Source organism: Sminthopsis crassicaudata, chromosome 2 (assembly GCF_048593235.1).
Source record: "Sminthopsis crassicaudata isolate SCR6 chromosome 2, ASM4859323v1, whole genome shotgun sequence".
NCBI classification, from domain to species: domain Eukaryota; kingdom Metazoa; phylum Chordata; class Mammalia; order Dasyuromorphia; family Dasyuridae; genus Sminthopsis; species Sminthopsis crassicaudata.
Window position 1 is genome coordinate 127,407,080 of NC_133618.1, and position 22,866 is coordinate 127,429,945.

General features: G+C 36.3%; 1 pseudogene; it reads right to left on the reverse strand.

Moving 5' to 3' along the window:
- LOC141552678 (GDP-L-fucose synthase pseudogene) overlaps positions 1 to 21,916 on the reverse strand; it is a 116,000-nt pseudogene extending 94,084 nt beyond the window's left edge.
- Positions 21,917 to 22,866: the final 950 nt, after the last annotated feature.

Genomic DNA, 22,866 nt, shown 5'->3' on the forward strand with positions numbered 1-22,866 from the left:
AGGATTACATAGAAGAGACTGCCCCTTAACTGAACCTTAAGATAAAATTTTAATAGGAAGAAATGGGCATGAAAAAAAAATTGGCTTAGAATTGGTTATAATATCACATTGGTTATAATATCACATATGGGCAAGAGTTAACAAGTTAAATGATAACTAGAAATAACTATATTTCTAGAAAGAGGCAACTATGAAGTAGAATAGCATTTTTGAAAAAGCATATGTGAGCTAAAAATATGGATCCTTAAATTCTGTTCTAAAGAGTTCCATTTTATCTTAAAGAAATGAAGGTATCCCTGAAGATTTTTTTTTATTATTTTATTTATTTTTTTTTTTATTATATATATATATATTTTATAATATTATCCCTTGTATTCATTTTTCCAAATTACCCCCCCTCCCTTATTCCCTCCCCCCGACGACAGGCAATACCATACATTTTACATGTGTTACAGTATAGTCTAAGTACAATACATGTGTGTGAATATCATTTTCTTGTTGCACAATAAACATTAGAATCCGAAGGTACATGCAACCTGGGCAGACAGATATTAGTGCTAACAATTTACATTCCCCTCCCAGTGTTTCTTCTCTGGGTGTATCTACCTCTGTCCATCATTGATCAACTGGAAGTGAGTTGGATCTTCTTTATGTTGAAGATTTCCACTTCCATCAGAATACATCCTCATACAGTATCATTGTTGAAGTGTACAGTGATCTTCTGGTTCTGCTCATTTCACTCAGCATCAGTTGATTTAAGTCTCTCCAACCCTCTCTGTATTCCTCCTGCTGGTCATTTCTTACTGAGCAATAATATTCCATAACTTTCATATACCACAATTTACCCAACCATTCTCCAACTGATGGACATCCATTCATTTTCCAGTTTCTAGCTACAACAAAAAGAGCTGCCACAAACATTTTGGCACATATATGTCTCTTTCCGCTCTTTAGTATTTCTTTGGGATATAATCCCAGTAGTAGCGCTGCTGGGTCAAAGGGTATGCACAGTTTGATAACTTTTTGGGCATAATTCCAGATTGCTCTCCAGAATGGCTGGATTCTTTCACAACTCCACCAGCAATGTATTAGTGTCCCAATTTCCCCACATCCCCTCCAACATTTGTCATTATTTGTTCCTGTCATCTTAGCCAATCTGACAGGTGTGTAGTGGTATCTCAGAGTGGTCTTAATTTGCATTTCTCTGATCAGTAGTGATTTGGAACACTCTTTCATGTGAGTGGAAATAGTTTCAATTTCTTCCTCTGAGAATTGTCTGTTCATATCCTTTGACCATTTATCAATTGGAGAATGGTTTGGTTTCTTATAAATTATGGTCAGTTCTCTATATATTTTGGAAATGAGACCTTTGTCAGAACCTTTGTTTTTAAAAATATTTTCCCAATTTGTTACTTCCCTTCTAATCTTGTTTGCATTAGTATTATTTGTACAGAAACTTTTTAGTTTGATGTAATCAAAATCTTCTATTTTGTGATCAATAATGATCTCTAGTTCTCCTCTGGTCATAAATTCCTTCCTCCTCCACAAGTCTGAGAGGTAGATTATCCTCTGTTCCTCTAATCTATTTATTATCTCCCTCTTTATGCCTAAATCATGGATCCATTTTGATCTTATCTTGGTATATGGTGTTAAGTGTGGATCCATATCTAATTTCTGCCATACTAATTTCCAGTTTTCCCAACAGTTTTTTCCGAATAATGAATTTTTATCCCTAATGTTGGAATCTTTGGGTTTGTCAAAGATTAGATTGCTATAGATGTACCCTTTTTTGTCCTTTGTATCTAATCTGTTCCACTGATCTACCGGTCTATTTCTTAGCCAATACCAAATGGTTTTGGTGACTGCTGCTATATAGTATAGCTTTAGATCAGGTACACTTAGACCACCTTCCTCTGAGTTTTTTTTCATTAGTTCCCTTGCAATTCTTGACCTTTTATTCTTCCATATGAATTTTGTTGTTATTTTTTCTAGGTCATTAAAATAGTTTCTTGGGAGTCTGATTGGAATAGCACTAAATAAATAGATTAGTTTGGGGAGTATTGTCATCTTTATTATATTCGCTCGGCCTATCCAAGAGCACTGAATGTCTTTCCAATTATTTAAATCTGATTTTATTTTTGTGGCAAGTGTTTTGTAATTTTTCTCATATAATTCCTGACTTTTCTTTGGTAGATGGATTCCCAAATATTTTATACTCTCAACATTTGTTTGGAATGGAATTTCTCTTTGTATCTCTTGCTGTTGCATTTTGCTAGTGATATATAAAAATGCCGAGGATTTATGTGGATTTATTTTGTATCCTGCCACTTTGCTGAAATTTTGAATTATTTCTAGTAGCTTTTTAGCAGAGTCTTTGGGGTTCTCTAAGTATACCATCATGTCATCTGCAAAAAGTGATAGTTTAATTTCCTCATTTCCTACTCTAATTCCTTGAATCTCTTTCTCGGCTCTTATTGCCGAGGCTAGCGTTTCTAGTACTATATTGAATAGTAATGGTGATAGTGGGCAACCTTGTTTCACTCCTGATCTTACTGGGAAAGGTTGCAGTTTATTTCTATTGCATATTATGCTTACTGACGGTCTTAAATATATACTCCTGATTATTCTAAGGAATAATCCATTTATTCCTATACTCTCAAGAGTTTTTAGTAGGAATGGATGTTGGATTTTGTCAAATGCTTTTTCTGCATCTATTGAGATGATCATATGGTTCTTATTAATTTGATTATTAATATGGTCAATTATATTAATAGTTTTCCTAATATTAAACCAGCCCTGCATTCCTGGAATAAATCCTACTTGATCATAGTGTATTATCTTGGAGATGATTTTCTGAAGTCTTTTTGCTAATATCTTATTTAAGATTTTAGCATCAATATTCATTAAGGAGATTGGTCTATAATTTTCTTTCTCAGTTTTCGATCTACCAGGTTTAGGTATCAGTACCATGTCTGTGTCATAAAAGGAATTTGGTAGGACTCCTTCATCCCCTATTTTTTCAAATAATTTATATAACATTGGGGCTAATTGTTCTTTAAATGTTTGGTAGAATTCACATGTGAATCCATCTGGTGCTGGGGATTTTTTCCTGGGGAGTTGATTAATAGCTTGTTCTATTTCTTTTTCTGAAATGGGACTATTTAAGCAATTTATCTCCTCCTCTGTTAATCTAGGGAGCCTATATTTTTGGAGGAAGTCATCCATTTCACTTAAGTTATCAAATTTATTGGCATAAAGTTGGGCAAAGTAACTCCTTATTATTTCTCTAATTTCCTCTTCATTGGTGGAAAGATCCCCCTTTTCATTTGTAAGACTATCAATTTGATTTTCCTCTTTCTTTTTTTTGATCAAATTTACCAAAGGTTTATCTATTTTATTGGCTTTTTCATAAAACCAACTCTTGGTTTTATTTATTAATTCAATAGTTTTTTTACTTTCAATTTTATTGATTTCTCCTTTTAATTTTTGTATTTCGAGTTTAATTTTTGGTTGGGGGTTTATAATTTGGTCTTTTTCTAGCCTTTTAAGTTGTAAGCCCAATTCGTTAATCTTCTCTTTCTCAATTTTCTTCAAATAAGCCTCTAAAGATATAAAATTTCCCCTTATTACCGCTTTAGCTGCATCCCAAAGATTTTGATATGATGTCTCATCATTATCATTATCTTGGGTGAAATTGTTAATTGTTTCTATAATTTGCTCTTTCACCCAGTCATTCTTTAAGATGAGATTATTCAGTTTCCAATTACTTTTTGGTCTATTTACCCCTAACTTTTTACTGAATGTAGCTTTTATTGCATTGTGATCTGAGAAGAAGGCATTTATTATTTCTGCCTTCCTACATTTAATTTTGAGATCTTTATGTCCTAGTATATGGTCAATTTTTGTATAGGATCCATGAACTGCTGAGAAGAAAGTATATTCCTTCCTATTGCCATTCAGTTTTCTCCAAAGGTCTATCATACCTAGTTTTTCTAATGTTCTATTTACTTTTTTAATTTCTTTCTTGTTTGTTTTGTGGTTTGATTTGTCTAAATCTGAGAGTGCAAGGTTGAGATCTCCCACTATTATAGTTTTACTGTCTATTTCTTCTTGCAGTTCTCTTAACTTTTCCTTTAGAAAGTTAGATGCTATACCACTTGGTGCATATATGTTTAGTATTGATATGGCTTCATTATTTATGCTACCTTTCAGCAGGATATAGTTTCCTTCCTTATCTTTTTTTAACGAGATCTACTTCTGCTTTTGCTTGATCTGAGATAAGGATAGCTACCCCTGCTTTTTTGGCTTTACCTGAAGCATAATAGGCTCTGTTCCAACCTTTTACCTTTACTCTGTATGTATCTCCCTGCTTTAAGTGTGTTTCCTGTAGGCAACATATTGTAGGGTTCTGCTTTTTGATCCAATCTACTATCCGTCTCCGTTTGATGGGATCGTTCATCCCATTTACATTTACAGTTAAAATTACTAATTCTGTATTTCCTGCCATCGTATTATCCCCAGATTATGCTTTTTTCCCTTGACCCCCCTGATCCCCCTCCCCGATATTTAATTTACAGACCCCCCTTGTGACGCGCAACCCTCCCTCTTTTTTTTTTTTTTTTTTTTTTTAGGATCCCTCCCCCCTCCCTCCAAGTCCCTTCACTTATTCCCCTTTTCCTTTTCCCTTTTCCTCTCCCCCCTTTTAATGAGGTGAGAGAAAATTCTCTGAAAAACAAATATGTTAATTATTTACTCTTTGAGCCTCTTCTGATGAGAGTAAGATTCACACAATGATTCTCCCCCTCACTAAGTTCCCTCAGATATGGTGTATTTTCTATGTCTCTTCCTGGGATGTAGTTTCCCTCTTTTTATCACTCCTTCCCCTTTTTCTGAACCGACCTCCTTCCCTTTACTACACCCCCCTTTTTTTCTTTTATATCAGTAAAATCAACTTATCCTTGAGTATTTTTTATATACCCACAACAGAGTTACAGTTCTCAAGGGTTCTGTGTACCTTTTTCTGTTTCTCTTCAGTCTTGTGGATGTAGATCAAATTTTTTGTTTAAGTCTGGTTTTTTTCTTAGAAACATATAGAATTCCTCTGTTTCATTGAATGACCATCTTCTTCCATGGAAAAAGATGCTAAACTTAGCTGGGTAGTTCATTCTTGGTTGCAGTCCTTGATCTTTTGCCTTACAGAATATCAGGTTCCAGGCCCTTCTATCTTTTAATGTGGAGGCAGCCAGATCTTGGGTGACCCTTATTGTGGCACCTTGGTATTTAAATTGTTTTTTTCTAGCTGCTTGCAGGATTTTCTCCTTTGTGTGGTAATTCTGCAGCTTAGCCACAGTATTCCGTGGTGTTCTTTTTTTAGGGTCTATTTCAGAAGGAGTTCGATGAATTCTTTCCACATCTACTTTCCCTTCTGTTTCTATTATCTCTGGACAGTTCTCTTTGATAATTTCCTGTAAAATAGAATCTAGGCTCTTTTTTTGGTCATAGTTTTCTGGAAGTCCAATAATCCGCAGATTATCTCTCCTAGATCTATTTTCCAGGTCTATAGATTTTCCCAGTAAGTATTTGACGTTGTTCTCCAGCTTCTCATTTTTTTTGTTTTGTTTGACTGATTCTTGGGTTCTCTGTGAATCATTCATTTCTATTTGTTCCATCCTGACTTTTAAGGAGTTATTTTCTTCTTTCACAGTTTTTAGTTCTTTTTGTAAATGCCCAATTTCGTTTTTAAATGAATTGTTTTGCTCTATTGAATTTTTTTCCATTTCCCTAATTTTTTTTTTTTTGAGAATTATTTTCTTTTTCCAATTCAGAAATTCTATTTTCTTGAGACTTTTTTATCTTTTCCAATTCAGAAATCCTACTTTCCTGTGTTTTTTTAACCTTTTCTAATTCACTAATTTTGTTTCCCTGCATCTCCTGTGAATTCTTTATTTTTTCCAACTCCAATTTCAGGACGTTATTATTCTCTATCATAACTTCCCTTTCCTTGCCCCATTTTTCTTCGATCTCCCTCAATTTCTTAAGAGCTTCTTCTAGGAGAGAGTTATGTGATGGGGGGCAGGAATCATTCCCCTTTAGGTTGTTATCTTCTGAATCTTTGCTGTTAACTTCCTCGGGGTTGGATACCCGCTCTTTCTCTGTATAGAAGGAATCTATAGTGTTTCTAGCTTTTTTGCTCATACTTAAAAAATGTTTTGGGGTCTGTCCCTGGGGTAGGAAATTATTTACTTCTTTACCAGCTTCCTCCCAGACCGGATGGATGCAGAGGCCCCTGCGCCCGCGCTAAGAGAGAGCTCTGGGAGAGAGTTCCCCACCCCCTCCCTGGAAGCGCCTCAGAGGTGATTAGCACTGCTGTGCTTTGAGGGCGTAGAATAGTGAAGACAGCAAGAAGCTCAGCCTATGTGTCCGGGTGGGGAGTGGATGTCTGCAGCAGGTGACGTGAGAAGCCCCTGCGCTCAAACTGGAAGTGTCTGCCAGAAACCGCGGTCCCTAGTTCAAAGGTTCCGCTTCTCTGGGACTTCCTGGAGCTGAGTTCCACTCCCTCCAGCTAAGCTAGGCCGTGTGTGTTGCCTTGGGCCGTATCCACCCACTTGTCAGTCTCTTAACTATTCTCAGGAGGTAGCTGAGGCCACACCCCCTGGTGCCCAGATCTGTGCCTGAGTCACCCCCAGGGTCGGGAAAATCTAATCTGAGTTTTAAAATATTTTGGCTTTCTCTTCTGAACTGCTAAATAATTAGCAGAGAAGAGCTAACAGCCTGTGCCAGATTCCTTTACCTCAGTGGCTTCTCTGATCCCAGAGCCCCTCCCAGCGCAATGGGCGCAGTGTGCCCCTACCCCACCATCTGTGCTGGTCTTTCTTATTCCTCCCCTGAGAACTGACCTTTCTTGTTGATACTCCAGATTCTCTTCAGCTGGTAAGTCGTGCTTCCAGTCCTTGTGGTATCTATCAGTCCTGAGCTAATTTTGAGACTTAATTTATCTAATTGGTTGTGAGGGAGTGAGGACGTTCACTGAGTCGTGTGTTTCTTCTCCGCCATCTTCTCCCTGAAGATTTTTTAAAGAGGATAGTGATCTTTGCCTTTGTAAGATTCCTTTGGTAGTAATGTAATTGATAGAATGGAAAAGGAAAAGACTGGAGAAAAAAAAAAACCTAAGAAATTAATAATTTAGCTTACTGAGAAGCAAAAAAAAATTGAGATATAGTAGAAAGTTAATAAATGTTAATTGTTTGGATGATTTTAAAATATGTTGACATAATGCAAGGGAATATATAATTGAAAAGTATAATAATTTAGAATAAAAGAGGATCTAGTTACAAATTTGATGTAAGTGATGAAAGAGAGTGTTGCAGAAATGATTGCAGTTCTAAAATTCTCTGATTAAACAAATGAAGGTGGCCTAGCTGTATTGGATCTAAAACCATGTTATAAAGCATTAATCATCAAAACCATTTGGAATTGGCTAAGAAATAGACTAGTTGATTAGTGGAATAGGTTAGGTTCAAAAGACATAATAGTCAATAATTATAGCAATCTAGCATTTAACAAACCCAAAGATCCCACCTTTTGGGATAAGAATTCCTTATTTGACAAAAACTGCTGGGAAAACTGGAAATTAGTATGGCAGAAATTAGGCATGGATCCAAACTTAACACCATATATTAAGATAAGATCAAAATGTGTCCACGATTTAGGCATAAAGAACGAGATCATAAATAAATTAGAGGAACATAGGATAGTTTACCTCTCATACTTCTGGAGGAGAAAGGAATTTGTGACCAAAGAACTAGAGATCATTATTGCTCACAAAATAGAAACTTTTGATTACATCAAATTAAAAGACGTTTTTACAAATAAAACTAATGCAAACAAGATTAGAAGGGAAGCAACAAACTGGGAAGACATTTTTACAGTTAAAGATTCTGATAAAGGCCTCATTTCCAAAATATATAGAGAATTGACTTTAATTTATAAGAAATCAAGCCATTATCCAATTGATAAATGGTCAAAGGATATGAACAGACAATTTTCAGAGGATGAAATTGAAACTATTTCCATTTATATGAAAGAATGTTCCAAATCACTATTGATCAGAGAAATGAAAATTAAGACAACTCTGAGATACCACTACATGCCGGTCAGATTGGTTAAATGACAGGAGAAAATAATGATGAAGGTTGGAGGGGATGTGGGAAAACTGGGACATTGATGCATTGCTGGTGGAGTTGTTAACGAATCCAACCATTATGGAGAGCAATCTGGAATTATGCCCCAAAAGTTATCAAACTGTGAATACTCTTTGATACAGCAGTGCTACTACTGGGCTTATATCCCAAAGAAATGCTAAAGAAGGGAAAGAGACCTATATGTGCCAAAATATTTGTGGAAGCCCTTTTCATAGTGGCTAGAAACTGGAAAATGAATGGATGCCCATCAATTGAAGAATGGTTGAGTAAATTGTGTTATATGAATGTTATGGGATATTATTGTTCTGTAAGAAATTACCAGCAGAATGAATACAGAGAGGCTTGGAGAGACTTACATCAACTGATGCTGAGTGAAATGAGCAGAACCAGGAGATCATTATACACTTCAACAACAATACTGTTTGAGGATGTATTCTGATGGAAGTGGATATCTTCAACAAAGAGAAGATCTAATTCAACTCCAATTGATCAATGATGGACAGAATCAGCTACACCCAGGGAAGGAACACTGAGAAATGAATGTAAACTGTTTGAATTTTTGTTTTTCTTCCCAGGTTATTTTTACCTTCTGAATCCAATTCTTCCTGTGCAACAAGAAATTCAGTTCTGCACACATATATATGATATATTATAACATATTTAACATGTGTGGGGCTGATTGCCATCTAGAGGAAGGGTGGAAAGAAGGAGGGGAAAATTCGGAACAGAAGTGAGTGCAAGGGATAATGTAAAAAATTACCCATGCATATGTACTTTCAATAAAAAAGTTATAATTAAAAAAATAAAATAAAACTGTCTGATTAAGAGGGCAGTGATTATGACAACAGAACAAAAGGAGGCTTGGAAGAAAAAAGATTGGAAGGAAAAAAACTGATGAGGTCAATATGGGCAAGATGAGTTACTAATGGTAAAAAGATATCCAAATGAAATCCCAAGTTTCCATTTGAAGATGATATACTAGCACGACTAAAGATATTTAGAAGGCATCTGAATGTGATAATTAAGACCTTGGAAACTGAGGAAATTTTCAAGTTAGAAAATATGAAAAAAGAAAATGGAAAGAAAAAAATAGGAAAAAATAACAACTTAGAAGATAGCTAGAGTTTGGAAGTGAGAGAAAAATGATAAGTCAATGAAGAAGAATTAGTGGCATTCAAAATGGTAAGAGGAAAATAAGAAAGAACAATATTACCAGAGTAATATTTCAGAAGGTGAAATAGAATATAATAATAGAATATAACAGCTATCCAAGGGGAGAGAATGATCAGTAATAAAAAGTGAAGAATAATCTTAGAGGATAAGAATATAAAAAATACAAGTAGAGGTAAAGTTTTAGAAAGGGGTAACCTTTATGAGAAAAAAATAGAATTTTCACAAATAAAAAACAAGATTTTGGTAACTGAATAAATTTTTTAGGAGTTTATAACAGTGGGAAAATGGAAAAGAATTGCTTTAAAAAATGACAGGTTCAAAAAAAAGTTCTGCTTATCTTTTTTTTTTTTTTTTTTTTTTTAGGATAGATGAAATCTTAATTTTTCTACTGGAATGGACATAGAACAACAAATTATAAAATGAAAAAGGTGTTGCAAAAATTCTAGAGAAGATAAGATGAAATAATGGTGGATAGAGTTAAGAGCACATTCAGGGAAATTACCTTTAGCAAGGAGAATGACCATTGGAATGGGTAAAGATGTAAAGAAGGAGAGATCCGGTAGCATGCTAAAGAAAGCAATAATTTCCTTATTATATAGATACAATCTCTTCTAGAGGTACTAGAGATTGAGTTGGCAACCCCAAGAAAGAGAATGATTTGAATTGTTCCTTGGAAAGGATTGTGATAGAAGTCAATTCAAGATTGATAAAAGAACTTGTGTCTTTAAGTAAGGGTTAGCAGTCTGAAAGATTCTGAGATTTTCTTTTCAAAAATGTTCTGTTGATATTTTATAAATGGTCATTTTTGGGGGGGTAGCTAGATGGCGCAGGGGCAGTTAGCAGGTGCAGTGGATAGAGCACTAGTTCTGAAGTGAGAAGGACCTGAGTTCAAATTTGGCCTCAGACACCTAATACTTCTTAGCTGTGTGACCCTGGGCAAGTCACTTAACCCCAATTGCCAAAGCAAAACATTGGTCATTTTTCAATACATAATATTTTGCAGTGCTTTGCATAGTGCTTGGCACAGTGCTTAGTACAGAATAAGTACTTCACAAATGAGAACTTGATTATGGCAGACATTGTATAAATTATTTTCTTGGTTCTATTTTTCTTTCCTCAAATCAGTTCAGTATAGAACAATGATTCTCAAACCTGTCTCAGGAACTCTTTATGTTCTTAAAATTATTGAAGACAGCAAAAACCTTTTTTAATATGGATTTTAACTATTTATATTTACTATATTGAAATTTTAAAAGTCTTTGTAATCTTGTAAAAGTCTTTGACCTCCCAGCTCTCTTGAAAGTGTCTTGAGGACTCCCCAAATTCCTCAAGTCAAATTTTCAGAGTTGTTGAAGAATAAAGTTTCATGAATTACTATGAATTCTTTGCTTTTTGTATGTCTATTTTTGCATTTCTTATAACATAAAAACATTCCACTACATCCACATGACAAAATTTAGTCAACCAGTCTTCATTTCATGGGCAATCTTTTTTCATATTTTGCTGGCACAGAGAAGACTTTTCTTACAAATATTTGTTGTTATGTTTTTTTTTTTTCCTTTGTTGCTGACTTTAAGTGAATATATGCTTAATAGTAATTTCCCTGGATCAATGGTCACAAAAAATTTAGTGAATGAGTACAATTGAAATTTGTTTTTGAGAATACATACATCAGTTCAGAGGTCCACTAATAAAATATTATTCCATTGGCCCCTCATCATTTGAAGTTTCATATTTGAGCATGTTTGCTAATTTAATGTGTATGAGCTCAAATTTTGTCTCCACCCCTCAGTCCATTTGCTATAACCTGGTGGGCCCGCAGGCTGTAGTTTGAGAACCCCTGGTCTAAACAGTCCCAATTTTGGAAAAGAAATACAATAAGCTATTAACCAAATTCCTAAGAAAAAATCCCCAGGACTAGATGGATTTACATGTGATTTCTACCAAATATTTAAAGAACAATTAACTGCAATGCTATATAAACTATTTGAAAAATTAGGGATTGAAGGAGTACTACCAAATTCCTTTTATGACACAGACATGGTACTGATAGCTAAACTAGGCAGGTTGAAAACAGAGAAAGAAAATTATATACCAATCTTCCTAATGGATATTGATGAAAAAATCTTAAATAAAATATTAGCAAAAAGATTACAGAAAATCATTCCACGAAGGATTTATACTGGTAATGCAAGGCTGGTTCAATATTAGGAAAACCATTAGCATAATTGACTATTTCAATAGCCAAAGATTCACACAATGTTTCTCCCCCTCTCTTAATTCCCTCAGATATGGTGTATTTTCTATTACTCTTCCTGGGATGTAGTTTCCCTCTTTTTATCACTCCTTCCCCTTTTTCTGATACTACCCCCTTGCCTTTACTACACCCCCCCTTTTTATATCAGTTTTTAAATGAACTATTTTGCTCTATTGAATTTTTTTCCATTTCCCTAATTTTTTTAGAGAATTATTTTTTTCCAACTCAGAAATCTTATTTTCTTGAGACTTTTTTATCTTTTCCAATTCAGAAATCCTACTTTCCTGTGATTTTTTAACCTTTTCTAATTCACAAATTTTGTTTCCCTGAATCTCCTGTGAATTCTTTATTTTTTCCAACTCCAATTTCAGAATGTTGTTATTCTCTATCATAGCTTCTCTTTCCTTTCCCCATTTTTCTTCAAACTCTCTGAATTTTTTAATAGTCTCTTCTAGGAGAGAGTTATGTGATGGGGGGCAGGAATCATTCCCCTTTAGGCTGTTATCTGCTGACTCTCTGCTGTTAACTTCCTTGGGGTTGGATACCCACACTTTCTCTATGTAGAAAGACTTGATCGTTTTTCTTGGCTTTTTACTCATATTTTAAAAATCTTTTGGGGTCTGTCCCTGGGGTAGGGAATTATTTATTTATTTCTTTACCAGATTCCTCCCAGACTGGATGGATGCAGCGGCTCCTGCGCCTGAGCTATGAGAGAGCTCTGGGAGAGAGTTCCCCACCCCCTCCCTAGAAGTGCCTCGGAGGTGATTAGCAGGACTGCCCTTTGAGGGTGCTGTGTGTCCTAGCGACTTCCCTGAGGTTTAAGACTGAACAGTAAAGGGGACACAAAACCCAGCCAATGTGTCCCAGTGGGGCATGGATGTCAGCAGCTGACGTGAAAAGCCGCTGCGCTCAAACTGGAAGTGTCTGCCCTGAAACCGCAGTCCCTATTTCAAAGGTTTTGCTTCTCTGGGACTTCCAGGGGTGAGTTCCACAGCCTCCAGCCGAACCAGGCACTATCTGTTACCTTGGGCTGTGTCCTCCCACTTTTCAATCTCTTAACTACCCCCAGGTGAAAGCTTGGACAGCTTAAGTCAGCCACACCCACAGTGCCAAGATCTGTTAGGTCACTTCCTGATTGGGGTGGTTTTAGTATCTGGCTTTGTATTTTAAAGTGGCTTGATTTCTCTTCTGAACTTCTGTTTTATAAGCAGAGAAGAGCTAACAGCCTGTGCCAGATTCCTCTATCTCAGTGGCTTCTCTGATCCCAGAGCCCTCCCCAGTGCGATCGGTGCAGTGTGCCACCACCCAACCATCTGTGCTGGCCTCTTTTTTTCCTCCCTGGTAACCAACCTTTTCTGTTGAAACTCCAGATTCTCTTCAGCTGGTAAGTCATGCTTCCAGTCCTTGTGGTTTCTATCAGTCCAGCGTTATTTTTAGGCTGATTTAACTAATTGGTACTGAGGGAAGAAGGGAGCTCACAGTATCGTGTGTATTTTCTCCGCCATCTTGGCTCTCCCCTCCCACCCCCCCCCACCCCCCCCCGTGCATACTCTTTGATCCAGCAGTGCTACTGTTGGCCTTATATTCCAAAGAAATGCTAAAGAAGGGAAAGGGACCTATATGTGCCAAAATGTTTGTGGCAGTCCCTTTTGTAGTGGTTAGAAACTGGAAAATGAATGGATGCCCATCAATTGGAGAATGGCTGGGTAAATTGTGATATATGAATGTTATGGATTATTATTGTTCTGTAAGAAATGACCAGCAGGAAGAATACAGAGAGGCTTGGAGAAACTTACATGAACTGATGCTGAGTGAAATGAGCAAGAACCAGGAGGATCACTATACACTTCAACAACAATACTGTATGAAGATATATTCTGATGGAAGTGGATATCTTCAACATTATTTCATCATTTTTTTTAAATAAATTTTTTTTTGTGCTAGTAATTCTCTTTTCTCTTTTTTCTTTTTTCTTTTTTTTTTATTTTTGTATTCATTTTTCCAAATTACCCCCCCTCCCTCTATTCCCTCCCCCCGATGACAGGCAATCTCATACATTTTACATGTGTTACAATATAGTCTAGGTACAACACATGTGTGTGAATATCATTTTCTTGTTGCACAATAAACATTAGAATCCGAAGGTACATGCAACCTGGGCAGACAGATATTAGTGCTAACAATTTACATTCACTTCCCAGTGTTTCTTCTCTGGGTGTAGCTACCTCTGTCCATCATTGATCAATGGAAGTGAGTTGGACCTTCTTTATGTTGAAGATTTCCACTTCCATCAGAATACATCCTCATACAGTATTGTTGTTGAAGTGTACAGTGATCTTCTGGTTCTGCTCATTTCACTCAGCATCAGTTGATTTAAGTCTCTCCAGGCCTCTCTGTATTCCTCCTGCTGGTCATTTCTTACAGAGCAATAATATTCCATAACCTTCATATACCACAATTTACCCAACCATTCTCCAACTGATGGACATCCATTCATCTTCCAGTTTCTAGCTACAACAAAAAGAGCTGCCACAAACATTTTGGCACATGTATGACTCTTTCCGCTCTTTAGTATTTCTTTGGGATATAATCCCAGTAGTAGCGCTGCTGGGTCAAAGGGTATGCACAGTTTGATAACTTTTTGGGCATAATTCCAGATTGCTCTCCAGAATGGCTGGATTCTTTCACAACTCCACCAGCAATGTATTAGTGTCCCAATTTCCCCACATCCCCTCCAACATTTATCATTATTTGTTCCTGTCATCTTAGCCAATCTGACAGGTGTGTAGTGGTATCTCAGAGTGGTCTTAATTTGCATTTCTCTGATCAGTAGTGATTTGGAACACTCTTTCATGTGAGTGGATATAGTTTCAATTTCTCCCTCTGAGAATTGTCTGTTCATATCCTTTGACCATTTATCAATTGGAGAATGGTTCGGTTTCTTATAAATTATGGTCAGTTCTCTATATATTTTGGAAATGAGACCTTTGTCAGAACCTTTGTTTTTAAAAATATTTTCCCAATTTGTTACTTCCCTTCTAATCTTGTTTGCATTAGTATTATTTGTACAGAAACTTTTTAGTTTGATGTAATCAAAATCTTCTATTTTGTGATCAATAATGATCTCTAGTTCTCCTCTGGTCATAAATTCCTTCCTCCTCCACAAGTCTGAGAGGTAGATTATCCTCTGTTCCTCTAATCTATTTATTATCTCCCTCTTTATGCCTAAATCATGGATCCATTTTGATCTTATCTTGGTATATGGTGTTAAGTGTGGATCCATATCTAATTTCTGCCATACTAATTTCCAGTTTTCCCAACAGTTTTTTCCAAATAATGAATTTTTATCCCTAATGTTGGAATCTTTGGGTTTGTCAAAGATTAGATTGCTATAGATGTACCCTTTTTTGTCCTTTGTATCTAATCTGTTCCACTGATCTACCGGTCTATTTCTTAGCCAATACCAAATGGTTTTGGTGACTGCTGCTATATAATATAGCTTTAGATCAGGTACACTTAGACCACCTTCCTCTGAGTTTTTTTTCATTAGTTCCCTTGCAATTCTCGACCTTTTATTCTTCCATATGAATTTTGTTGTTATTTTTTCTAGGTCATTGAAATAGTTTCTTGGGAGTCTGATTGGTATAGCACTAAATAAATAGATTAGTTTGGGGAGTATTGTCATCTTTATTATATTCGCTCGGCCTATGCAAGAGCACTGAATGTCTTTCCAATTATTTAAATCTGATTTTATTTTTGTGGCAAGTGTTTTATAATTTTTCTCATATAATTGCTGACTTTTCTTTGGTAGATGGATTCCCAAATATTTTATACTCTCAACATTTGTTTGGAATGGAATTTCTCTTTGTATCTCTTGCTGTTGCATTTTGTTAGTGATATATAAAAATGCCGAGGATTTATGTGGATTTATTTTGTATCCTGCCACTTTGCTGAAATTTTGAATTATTTCTAGTAGCTTTTTAGCAGAGTCTTTGGGGTTCTCTAAGTATACCATCATGACATCTGCAAAAAGTGATAGTTTGATTTCCTCATTTCCTACTCTAATTCCTTGAATCTCTTTCTCGGCTCTTATTGCCGAGGCTAGCGTTTCTAGTACTATATTAAATAGTAATGGTGATAGTGGGCAACCTTGTTTCACTCCTGATCTTACTGGGAAAGGTTGCAGTTTATTTCTATTGCATATTATGCTTACTGAAGGTCTTAAATATATGCTCCTGATTATTCTAAGGAATAGTCCATTTATTCCTATACTCTCAAGAGTTTTTAGTAGGAATGGATGTTGGATTTTGTCAAATGCTTTTTCTGCATCTATTGAGATGATCATATGGTTCTTACTAATTTGATTATTAATATGGTCAATTATATTAATAGTTTTCCTAATATTAAACCAGCCCTGCATTCCTGGAATAAATCCTACTTGATCATAGTGTATTATCTTGGAGATGATTTTCTGAAGTCTTTTTGCTAATATCTTATTTAAGATTTTAGCATCAATATTCATTAAGGAGATTGGTCTACAATTTACTTTCTCAGTTTTCGATCTACCTGGTTTAGGTATCAGTACCATGTCTGTGTCATAAAAGGAGTTTGGTAGGACTCCTTCATCCCCTATTTTTTCAAATAATTTATATAACATTGGGGCTAATTGTTCTTTAAATGTTTGGTAGAATTCACATGTGAATCCATCTGGTGCTGGGGATTTTTTCCTGGGGAGTTGATTAATAGCTTGTTCTATTTCTTTTTCTGAAATGGGACTATTTAAGCAATTTATCTCCTCCTCTGTTAATCTAGGGAGCCTATATTTTTGGAGGAAGTCATCCATTTCACTTGAGTTATCAAATTTATTGGCATAAAGTTGGGCAAAGTAACTCCTTATTATTTCTCTAATTTCCTCTTCATTGGTGGAAAGATCCCCCTTTTCATTTGTAAGACTATCAATTTGATTTTCCTCTTTCTTTTTTTTGATCAAATTTACCAAAGGTTTATCTATTTTATTGGCTTTTTCATAAAACCAACTCTTGGTTTTATTTATTAATTCAATAGTTTTTTTACTTTCAATTTTATTGATTTCTCCTTTTAATTTTTGTATTTCAAGTTTAATTTTTGGTTGGGGGTTTATAATTTGGTCTTTTTCTAGCCTTTTAAGTTGTAAGCCCAATTCGTTAATCTTCTCTTTCTCAATTTTCTTCAAATAAGCCTCTAAAGATATAAAATTTCCCCTTATTACTGCTTTAGCTGCATCCCAAAGATTTTGATATGATGTCTCATCATTGTCATTATCTTGGGTGAAATGGTTAATTGTTTCTATAATTTGCTCTTTCACCCAGTCATTCTTTAAGATGAGATTATTCAGTTTCCAATTACTTTTTGGTCTATTTACCCCTAACTTTTTACTGAATGTAGCTTTTATTGCATTGTGATCTGAGAAGAAGGCATTTATTATTTCTGCCTTCCTACATTTAATTTTGAGATCTTTATGTCCTAATATATGGTCAATTTTTGTATAGGATCCATGAACTGCTGAGAAGAAAGTATATTCCTTTCTATTGCCATTCAGTTTTCTCCAAAGGTCTATCATACCTAGTTTTTCTAATATTCTATTTACTTTTTTAATTTCTTTCTTGTTTGTTTTGTGGTTTGATTTGTCTAAATCTGAGAGTGCAAGGTTGAGATCTCCCACTATTATAGTTTTACTGTCTATTTCTTCTTGCAGTTCTCTTAACTTTTCCTTTAGAAAGTTAGATGCTATACCACTTGGTGCATATATGTTTAGTATTGATATGGCTTCATTATTTATGCTACCTTTCAGCAGGATATAGTTTCCTTCCTTATCTTTTTTAACGAGATCTACTTCTGTTTTTGCTTGATCTGAGATAAGGATAGCTACCCCTGCTTTTTTGGCTTTACCTGAAGCATAATAGGCTCTGTTCCAACCTTTTACCTTTATTCTGTATGTATCTCCCTGCTTTAAGTGTGTTTCCTGTAGGCAACTTATTGTAGGGTTCTGCTTTTTGATCCAATCTGCTATCCAATCCGTTTGATGGGATCGTTCATCCCATTTACATTTACAGTTAAAATTACTAATTCTGTATTTCCTGCCATCGTATTATCCCCAGATTATGCTTTTTTCCCTTGACCCCCCTGATCCCCCTCCCCGATATTTAATTTACAGACCCCCCTTGTGACGCGCAACCCTCCCTCTTTTTTTTTTTTTTTTAGGATCCCTCCCCCCTCCCTCCAAGTCCCTTCAGTTATTCTCCTTTTCCTTTTCCCTTTTCCTCTCCCCCCTTTTAATGAGGTGAGAGAAAATTCTCTGAAAAACAAATATGTTAATTATTTACTCTTTGAGCCTCTCCTGATGAGAGTAAGATTCACACAATGATTCTCCACCTCACAAAGTTCCCTCAGATATGGTGTATTTTCTATGCCTCTTCCTGGGATGTAGTTTCCCTCTTTTTATCACTCCTTCCCCTTTTTCTGACCCGACCTCCTTCCCTTTACTACACCCCCCTTTTTTTTCTTTTATATCAGTAAAATCAAATTATCCTTGAGTATTTTTTTATATACCCACAACAGAGTTACAGTTCTCAAGGGTTCTGTGTACCTTTTTCTGTTTCTCTTCAGTCTTGTGGATTTAGATCAAATTTTTTGTTTAAGTCTGGTTTTTTTCTTAGAAACATATAGAATTCCTCTGTTTCCTTGAGTGACCATCTTCTTCCATGGAAAAAGATGCTAAACTTAGCTGGGTAGTTCATTCGTGGTTGCAGTCCTTGATCTTTTGCCTTACGGAATATCAGGTTCCAGGCCCTTCTATCTTTTAATGTGGAGGCAGCCAGATCTTGGGTGACCCTTATTGTGGCACCTTGGTATTTAAATTGTTTTTTTCTACCTGCTTGCAGGATTTTCTCCTTTGTGTGGTAATTCTGCAGCTTAGCCACTATATTCCGTGGTGTTCTTTTTTTAGGGTCTATTTCAGAAGGAGTTCGATGAATTCTTTCCACATCTACTTTCCCTTCTGTTTCTATTATCTCTGGACAGTTCTCCTTGATAATTTCCTGTAAAATAGAATCTAGGCTCTTTTTTTGGTCATAGTTTTCTGGAAGTCCAATAATCCGCAGATTATCTCTCCTAGATCTATTTTCCAGGTCTATAGATTTTCCCAGTAAGTATTTGACGTTGTTCTCCAGCTTCTCATTTTTTTTTTTTTTTGTTTTGTTTGACTGATTCTTGGGTTCTCTGTGAATCATTCATTTCTATTTGTTCCATCCTGACTTTTAAGGAGTTATTTTCTTCTTTCACAGTTTTTAGTTCTTTTTGTAAATGCCCAATTTCGTTTTTAAATGAATTATTTTGCTCTATTGAATTTTTTTCCATTTCCCTAATTTTTTTTTGAGAATTATTTTCTTTTTCCAATTCAGAAATTCTATTTTCTTGAGACTTTTTTATCTTTTCCAATTCAGAAATCCTACTTTCCTGTGTTTTTTTAACCTTTTCTAATTCATAAATTTTATTTCCCTGCATCTCCTGTGAATTCTTTATTTTTTCCAACTCCAATTTCAGGACGTTGTTATTCTCTATCATAGCTTCCCTTTCCTTTCCCCATTTTTCTTCAATCTCCCTCTTTTTTTAAGAGTTTCTTCTAGGAGAGAGTTATGTGATGGGGGGCAGGGATCGTTCCCCTTTAGGTTGTTATCTGCTGACTCTCTGCTGTTAACTTCCTCGGGGTTGGATACCCTCTCTTTCTCTGTATAGAAGGAATCTATGGTTTTTCTAGCTTTTTTGCTCATACTTAAAAAATCTTTTGGGGTCTGTCCCTGGGGTAGGAAATTATTTAATTACTTCTTTACCAGCTTCCTCCCAGACCGGATGGATGCAGTGGCTCCTGCGCCTGAGCTAAGATAGAGCTCTGGGAGAGAGTTCCCCACCCCCTCCCTGGAAGTGCCTCAGAGGTGATTAGCACTACTGTGCTTAAAGGGCGTAGAATAGTAAAGACAGCACAAAGCCCAGCCTATGTGTCCGGGTGGGGAGTGGATGTCTGCAGCAGGTGACATGAAAAGCCCCTGTGCTCAAACTGGAAGTGTCTGCCAGAAACCGCGGTCCCTAGTTCAAAGGTTCCGCTTCTCTGGGACTTCCTGGAGCTGAGTTCCACTCCCTCCAGCTAAGCTAGGCAGTGTGTGTTGCCTTGGGCCGTATCCACCCACTTGTCAATCTCTTAACTATTCTCAGGTGGTAGCTGAGGCCACACCCCCTGGTGCTGAGTCTCTGCTGAGTCACCCCCAGGATCCGGGAAAATCTAATCTGAGTTTTAAAATATTTTGGCTTTTTCTTCTGAACTGCTAAATAATTAGCAGAGAAGAGCTAACAGCCTGTGCCAGATTCCTTTACCTCAGTGGCTTCTCTGATCCCAGAGCCCTTCCCAGCGCAATGGGCGCAGTGTGCTCCTACCCCACCGGCTGTGCTGGTCTCTCTTATTCCTCCCCTGAGAACTGACCTTTCCTGTTGAAACTCCAGATTCTCTTCAGCTGGTAAGTCGTGCTTCCAGTCCTTTTGGTATCTATCAGTCCTGAGCTAATTTTGAGACTTAATTTATCTAATTGGTTGTGAGGGAGTGAGGATGTTCACTGAGTCATGTGTTTCTTCTCCGCCATCTTGGCTCCGCCCCCCTTAAATAAATTTTTTGACAGTATATATGCATGAGTATTTTTTAATAACATTATCCCTTGTATTCATTTTTCCAAATTATCCCCTCCCTCCCTCTACTCCCTCCCCTACATGACAGGCAATCCCATACATTTTACATGTGTTACAATATAACCTAGATACAATATATGTGTGTAAATCCCATTTTCTTGTTGCACATTAAGTATTAGATTCTGAAGGTGTAAGTAACCTAGGTAGATAGACAGTAGTGCTAACAATTTACATTCATTTCCCAGTGTTCCTTCTCTGGGTGTAGTTGTTTCTGTCCATCATTGTTCAACTGGAAGTGAGTTGGATCTTCTTTATGTTGAAGATATCCGCTTTCATCAGAATACATCCTCAAACAGTATTGTTCTTGAAGTGTATAATGATCTCCTGGTTCTATTCATTTCACTCAGCATCAGTTGATGTGAGTCTCTCCAAGCCTCTCTGTATTCCTCTTGCTGGTCATTTCTTACAGAGCAATAATATTCTATAACCTTCATATACCATAATTTACCCAACCATTCTCCAATTAATGGACATCCATTCATCTTCCAGTTTCTAGCCACTATGAAAAGAGCTGCCACAAACATTTTGGCACATATAGGTCCCTTAACCCCTCCTCATTATTTCTTTGGGATATAATCCCAATAGCAGGAATGCTGGATCAAAGGGTATGAACAGTTTGATAACTTTTTGGGCATAGTTCCATTCTTTCACAACTCCACCAGCAATGTATTAGTGTCCCAGTTTTCCCACATCTCCTCCAACATTCATCATTATTTGTTCCTGTCATCTTAGCCTATCTGAGAGTTGTGTAGTGGTATCTCAGAGTTGTCTTAATTTGCATTTCTCTGATCAGTAGTGATTTGGAACACTCTTTCATATAAGACACACCATCATTCTAAGCTCTTCTTCTTCCTTCACCACTAATTACCAAATTCAGCCTCAGAAATAGTGTTTAACTGGTGAAATCCATGAATATTGGGAGTACAAGAAATTACCAGCTGATGATAATCTGGAATATCACCAGAAAATGTTTGTCCTGATTGACCAGCATAGCCAGCATAGACAGGGAGGTAGAACATAGAGGCTAGCACATTGAGTGTCCAAGTGAGGAGATCTTACAGGGAGGAATCTTGGGTGCTCTGCTTTGGATGCAAAGCATTAGATCAGCAAAGTAGTTACAAAAAAGCCAAAGGTAGAGTGTACTCCAAAAAGTGCCAGAATCTAAAATGATTTGGCTATACCCACCCTGCACCAGGAAGTGACTCAGCACAGACCACAGCACAGTTATGCGGCCCCATTCTGCAGCACGAGGCTTTTGCATGAGGCAGCCAACTTTTGCACTGCAAAAGGGCTCTGCTGGGGCAGCCTCAAATCTGCACAGGGAAAGTGGGGTAGGTCTGCCTGGGAAAGCCACAAATCTGCACAGCAGGAGGGCTCTATCCAGGCAAATAGAACTTCCACAGTGTGGCTGCTTGCCAGGGCAGAAACCATTTTGGTGCAGGGCTCTTTCAAGGGCACTTCCACTGCTCAGCTGCATTTGAAGAAGCCCATTTGAAGGATAGCTACTGTCCATATAGATATACTATATATCTATATATCTATGTATATAGATTTATAGATATATAGTATATATAGATATACTATCCATATATCTATACCTGCTCTGTAGAGGAAGTTGGTAACCTCCTTACCCTGAAGGCAGACTCTAAGGGCTTTTGAAAAATGAGTAAAAAAAGCAAAGCATAAGTTAACCATCAATAGCTTCTATACTGAAAGAGAGCAGTTTTTAACTCCTAGGAGACTAATAACAGACAGTCTCCAGTCAATTGTTGGTTCCCAACACAAAAGGCTCTCCTAGAAGAAATTATAAAAAAATCTTAAAAGAGAAGTAGAAGAAAAAGGAAAGGAAAGAGAAGCTATGCAAGAGAGAAACAACTTCCTGAAATGTGAATTAGAAAAGTTCTAGGAAATGCAAGGAAACAGAATTTGTGAATTGGAAAAGGTAAATAACTTCCAGGGAAGCAGGATTTGTGAATTGGAAAAGATAAAGAACTCCCAAGAAAGTAGGATTTGTGAATTGGAAAAAGAAAATAACTCAATAATAAATAAATAAATAAGGAAATTGAAAAAAATTCCATATAGCAAAACAACTCTTTTAAAAACTCATTTGGACATATACAAAAAGAAGTTAAAAAAAAAGAAAGAAAGAAAAAAAGAAAGAAAGAAAGAAAAAAGCTAATGAAGAAAATAACACATTAAAAATCAGAACTGAACAAATAGAAATGAATGATTCATTGAGACATCAAGAATCAGTCAAGCAATACCAAAAAAAAATTATTAAATATCTACTTGAAAAAACAATAGACCTGGAAAATAGATCTAGGGGAGATAATCTGAGGATCACCGGACTTCCCAAAAATTATAATGAAAAAAGGATCCTAGATAATATTTTATAGGAAATCATCAAAGAGAACTGCCCAGATGTAATAGAATCAGAAGGTAAAATAGACATTGAAAGAATTC